Raw genomic sequence first — 7015 nt, forward strand, 5'->3', positions numbered from 1 at the left:
ATAAAATAGAAATTTTTGTACCTTGATAAGTACCTTTGGCCTCAATCACTATTTTTTGATGTTCTACTTGATTATGATCCATAGTAGCAAAAATATGGAGGTTCCTTCCAGAATCTCCAATAGTAGCCTCAAAGCCCGATGCTTTTGACCTACCCCAATTATTGCCTTTAAGAGGACAATTCCATTGTAAATGACCCAACTGCCCACAATGCCAAAATTTTGCTCCTATTTTTGGTACTCTTATCATGCGAGGAATTTTCTTGTGGTGGTGCAAAACTCTGTTTCACACTTTCAGAAAGCTTAATGGATTTAGGTAGTTCAAGGACCTTAAACCCCTTATCTAATTTGGTAAATTTTTTGAATTTCCATTTTTGAGAGTTACTACCATAACCAATAGGTGTTGCCTTAGAATCATCCTTGAAGGATTTTTGACTTTTACTACTGCTTGGAACAGGTGGGTTAACAACACTCTTGGTTGAAAAACCAGTTTTCATTTTAGCAAGCTTTGCCTGATCAGCAGCTTCCTTAACTATTTTAGGTTTGAAAGTTCTCACTTCCTCACCAATCCTAGGATTTAATCCCCGGATAAAGTGCTGCACTAAAGGTTTATCACCTTCATTCCAACCAGAATACTTCTTAAGATGAAAGAATTTTCTTTTGTACATTTCCACTATTAAATTACCTTAAAAAATGTTAAAGAATTCCTTAGATCTGGTTTGCTACCAATACTCAGACATGAATCTTTCCTGGAACCTCTCTAAGAAAAATTCCCATGTGACTTGAGAAATATGAAGTCCAAGGTGTTCTAATTCCATTTCCCACCAAATGGATGCAAAAGACCTTAACTGCATTGTAGTCCATCAAACCTTCACATTAGTGTGATAATCATGTAGAATAAAACATCTTTTGATGTTTAGAAGCCAGGCTTCAGCTTCATTACACCCTTCAGTTCCATTAAAATATGAACCTTTGAGCTTAGATATGTCTTTTAGCTAAGTCCTAATAACAGGATCCACTACTACAGCCTGATTGGCATTGCAAATCTGTATACCCTGAGCATTTTCTTCCCCACTAGGAATATTATTCCTAGCTTCAATCCCATCCAAATGTCCAAGAATCTACTAAAGAATTTCAGCTTGAAATCCTCTTTGCTCCTCAACATGAGTTATTTCGTCATCAACCATTCCTTAATGATCTTGACCCCTACCTAGGCCACAACCTCTACCTTGGCCTCAACCACAGCCTCTACGTCCACCTCTGCCTCTGCCTGCATTGGCATCAGCATTAGGGATACCTTGTCCCCGTACTCCTCGTGTAACAGTAGGCATACTGGAATTCCTATAGAAGAGATTTAATTAAAATCTCATAGGAAGCATAATGAAACCCCTAATTAAAACTTATCAAGTCCCGAGTGTTTAAACCTTGGGCTCTGATACCAAATGTAATACCCTAACCATCACCAAACCATAAAATAACCATAAAATGATAATCCAAGCATACAAAAAATATTAAATCCCAAAAAAAAAAAATTTAAAAAAAAAATCTCCATTACATAATAACCTTTATACAATAGGTACAGTAAAGTACTTATAATCAGTAATGTAACATTTCAAAATATTACATCAAAGTATATAACATTACTATACTCTTATAAGAAATACAACAACTTTTAATAATACATTCAAATTAACACTGGCTCAAAATGTTAAAAAGTCATTTCTTCTAAATCCATAACCAACCCTATCTCAAACCTGAAATCCAAAACAGTACAACAACAACACACACAAATAGGGCTTAGTAACACTAATAAAATCAATAAGATCTCCAGTAAACCTGCATGTTAGATTTTATGAGAAAACTATATTCATATAATCCAAATAACAGAAGTACTAAAAATACTATTTTCTTTCCACATTCAAATTATAAGCAAGTACGAAATTTCTTACATGTAGATATGCAGAAATAAACTTGCATAGAATATGACAAGGTAATGATCCAGTAGTCCATGGGTGTCAACATAAGAATCTACATTCAGCCACTCATAGAACTCAATATGTCAGGTGCAACCATAATGTTCTTATCTTATTATATGATTCCCAACCCATGAAATTTTAAATATTACCACTTAATTAAATAACTATCATAAACTTTCCCATAAGGATCTAGACTAGTGTCGGAGGGCATCCGGCAACATAATTCTATCACCACAAGTTACTCGCTTAATGACAGCCACCCAATCTAAAGGATCAACTTGCATAATCTAATATACACATAATTCAAGTTATACTAATTGGAAGAAAACTTAGATTATTTTTCCAATTCCAACTAATACACTTTTTCAAACTACCAAATGAAAGCATATTTGTAACCACGCTTTTCAACTAATTAACAACTATATTCTAATTAAATAGTAAAGAATTTACTTTTTCCAAATTCACTAAATTTAAATAAGTAATCATAGTAACCTCTTGATTGTTACTGTAGACACCTAAAAACCTTTAGAAAATAAAGTATTTTTATTTTCTGAAAAAGTCCTGATGACATCATCATTTATTAATTAATTAATTAATTAATTTTTATGCCATTAAATCCCTTTATCTTAATTAAAAATATTTAATTAAGGAATCCCTCCCAAAAATGTTTAAATCTTATTTAAACATTATTTCCTTATTTATTAATTATTTAATTAATAAATTGACCAAAAATCCTAAAATAAATAAAAAATTTATTTTTTGCCCAAAACTTGGCCAATTTCCTTATGACCAATAACCTCTTCCAAAATCTTCTAATCCTTCTTTAATTTCAATTAAAGGCTAATCTCATCATTTCCTACCCCTAACCCCAACTCAAAATATTTAATTAAAATTAAATATTAATCCTCATGTTTATTAAAAAAATTTTAATAAATATCTCCTCAACCCAAACCCTTGAAATAAATAAAACTTTATTTATTTCTTAAAAATCTAATTTATCCTCATCCTAAGAAGTTCTAGACTCTTCTAGAAATTCTTCATCCTCATCCTAGGAAATTCTAGACTATTCTAAAAAGTCTTTATCCTCATCCAAAGTCTAGACTCTTCTAGAAGATGTCTTTAAACCTAATCCTAATCCCCTCCTAAGCTTGTCACATTCCCTAAACATGGGTTAAGACTTACTAACCCAAGCCAAAGTTAACAAATATCTCCTCCTTCACCCACCCTCATTAAATGCCATCCACTTGCCTATCCCTAAGCTAATCCTAAACCATCCTAAACCATCCTCTAATCATTTGCACAAGCCTAAACAAGCTTAAAACCTTCCTAATCAAGTCCAAGTCAAAATTGCTCTCATCACCTTCAAAATATCTCAACCATAAAACTTTATAAAGTCCACTAGGTCATAAATGACTCTTACAAGCCCTTTTATTGCTCTTACAAGTCATTATGAGGGTCTTTATGAAGATTTTATCCCTTGAGCCTCCTTTGTTGACTCATCCTTCCCCTTTCCTCCATCCTCTCACCATGTGACATGTGTCACTCCTTGATTGGCTATAAGGAAGCACAATCCATGTGCTCTCCTCTCATGCAATTTGAGCCCTCCATAAGCTTTTTCCCATCCTTGCATCTTAGCCCTCAAACCCTCAAGCCTCTTGCCTATAAATTGGATCCTTCCCCTTTGCAAAATAACACAATCCATGAAGTAAAGTCATAATGCCATTTTGAGAAGCCATTTTACATCAAAACCATACACTCACACCCAAATTCCAACTCCATTTGAAGCCCTTTTTGAAGCATAAGCTTGAGCATACATCCTATCTATTTAGACAAAGCTACTCAACAAGAGAGCTTCTCATTGAGAGAGCCCATTAATGGCTCATATTCTCAATTGAGAGTTCATCTTAGTCTATCTTGAAGTTTATGAATTTTTTTTAGTTTGTAGAAGCTTTATTTAAATTTGGTTTCTATTAGCATACTAACATTTCTCATATACATTTCATCTTTCGAGGCCATCTTGGGTGCATAAGATTAGGATCCAAAACCTTGTTTCTTTTTAGGAGGCCTGCTTGGGGATTTCATTACCCCTTGGACGACCTCAACTCTAGCATTCTGGCGGAGTATAAGAATTGGGAGGTGAATCGAAAGACACCTCTCTTGGGATCAAGATTTTGTCACTCGAGCTAAGCCTCAAGGAACTTTATACCCTTGAGAAGTGAAAGAGGAGAAGTGGGTTACCGCTCCTCTCGGCTGTGTGACATATTTTTGGTCTCATTTACGGATTTGGGCCTCATGTACCTTCGGTATATCGAGGACTCCTTAGCTAAACCAACTGTCGACCTTGTAGACAACCATCTAGGATGTTAATGTGTTTGAGGTGACTGATCGAAACATTTGTAGAACATACACACTCCTTGGCACAAGTATCACTTTCTGAGAATCAAAAACTTCTATCTGGTTGTTTCTATCTATTGCTTGATATTTTATTTGTTGAATGAATGTTTGCCAAACTTGGTCAATCCTAGCTTAGGGCATACTTAGCATAGTCACTACCCATTCCAGAAGTTGAATGAGTTGAAGCAAAACAACCAAGATCTCTCAAAGCCAAGCAGATTCAAAAATTGATGTCAGAGCAACCCAAACCCAAACAGAAGTTCCACAAAGTTAAACTCAAACCATCTCTAGCATACCAAGAACTTTCAGCCAAGAGAAAAGAAATAACACCAAGCCCACGAATTGCCAAACTCCACAAAGCAGAGGACAAAGCTACCAACGAAGCACTTCAAGAGGCCTGGTTAGAGCGCACCATCAAATTTAGCCAACATCTAGGAGTTAATCCTGCTTATGCCTTACCAACTAGGCATGATTTCTATGATTAGACACCCTTGTTTCTCCACATATTCTTGGATGAGCTTCACTTTAGAGTCATCTTTGTAGAAAAGCTCGCCATCTTAGGTTATCCCCTTAAGCATTATTAGCTCATCCATCTCATTTAGAATCAGACCATCTAGCCAGCAATCAAAACCTCACATCCAAGCCTTCAAAATTGTTGTCACTTTTACCAAAAGTTTTCCACTCCTAAAATCTTCCAAATCCATCAATCTCACCAAGGTTATCCCTTTGACAGAGCTTTGTCTAGGGTAATATAGCTTTGTCACTTGTTATCCCTCATCACCTTGAGCTAAAGGTTGGGATCCACAAGTGGTCAATCTCGTGTTCTTCCTAAAGGATCATCAGTCTATCCTTAAGTTGACACAATCACCACCAAGCTTGCACATAGGAAAGCAGACCTTTCGTGCTTTGGCAACATATCTTTGAAGTTAGAATCTCCAACCCAATCCTCCTTAGGTTTTTTCATATAGCTTTGGCTTAACCTAGGAAATCATTTGCATAGAGAAGCCTTCCCCCTTTTGCATCCATCAACATTATTGCATCTCATCCCTAGGAGCATTTTTCATGCCACCCGTCACTCGCTTAGCCAAGAAGAAAGGAACAATGGAGCCCTATCATTTGGATGGAACAACCTCACCCCCCTTGAGCACTTAGCCATCCTTCAGCCCAGAGAAAGCTATGCCATCATGTACTGACATTGAAGCTTTCATGAACCAACCAGGAAATGCATTATTGGTAAATGCCATTATAGACAAGAACAAAGAGACAATCATGGCTAATTTTTGAAGGGAAAATGTAGGAACCTTTGACTTTGGAAGACCCCCTCCATTATCAAATCCATCTCACCCATTGTTTGGGCAGGTACCACCACCCATAGGCTCTTATGATCAAAATTATCCTCAATATATGCTAAAAGAAGAGCCTTCGGCCAATCCATATGATCCAACAGACCCAAACATACCATCATCCACCCAAGTTGAAATCTCCATGCCGCAAGCCAACCCATCCACCACCACTCCATCCTTAGTTCATACCTCTCCACTCCAAACCCCCTTTACCCAAAACAGCTCACCATTCACCCCCTTCACTATTGCTGTTGCTACTCCCCAACCCAGCCTTCCAAATCCACCCATCTCACAAATCAGTGCTAGCATATTTGGCCAACCTCAGCAATATACAATACGGATGCCACCCATGGGGCCAAGTAATCAACCTTTCATCACCCCCAGCTTGTTCACTGCAGCCCAAAGCACAATCCCATCATTTCCATTAGGTCTTGGGAGCTCAATACCATTAGCCACAAATCTACAAGCTACTACTTTCACTCCACAAAGCTATCAAATCCCACAAGCTACTACCAATTTTCTACCAAACTCCCAAGTGACCCTAGCCCCTGCCACCACTCTACCAAGCTTCCAAATCCAACCACAAAGCTATCAAACCCCATCAGTTCCATTCCCAAGCTTTCAATTCCCACCACCTCCACCACCAACTAATCCATTACCTCCAATTACCAACTACTTTTCAAAGCCACTTCTAGGATTTAATCCACCACCCCAGCCAACCACCAATTATTTGCAGATACCATCCCAAATGGGGGCACAACCCACATATATTGGTCAAACCCCACAAGCCCCCCGATCCTTTCCCCAAGCCTCTCAACCATCTTATACCTTACCTCCACAAAGCAATCCATTTATCCCACAGCCAGCTTATGTTCCTCAATCCCAACCTCAAATCCCATATCAAAAGCAAGCCTTGCAACACATGCAGCAATATGCGCCACCTCCCCCTCAGCAACCTGTCATCCACCATGCAGTTGCCCAAACAATGTACAATCCCTATCAGCAAATCCCTCATATCCATCCATATTCAGTGGCCCCATCCAGCACATACCTACCTCAAGGCACTCCTACATTGGGGGCACCCCAGCCATCACCTATCAATTTAGAATGGGAGCAAATGAAGATAGCTCTGAAAGCCATCCAAGAAGGGAATGATCCAAAGACATTCAAGTTTGAATTGTTTTATAGAATCCCCTATGGCACAATTAAAAACTTTGCTGAATTATCTGAGGCATTTGTAGCCCAATATGCCCATCTTGTTGAAACAAAGCTATCAATAGTTGATCTTGTCCACACCAAGCAAAA

Source organism: Cupressus sempervirens, chromosome 2, assembly GCF_028749045.1.
Source record: "Cupressus sempervirens isolate cs-2001-9-10 chromosome 2, ASM2874904v1, whole genome shotgun sequence".
Classification (NCBI taxonomy): Eukaryota; Viridiplantae; Streptophyta; class Pinopsida; order Cupressales; family Cupressaceae; genus Cupressus; species Cupressus sempervirens.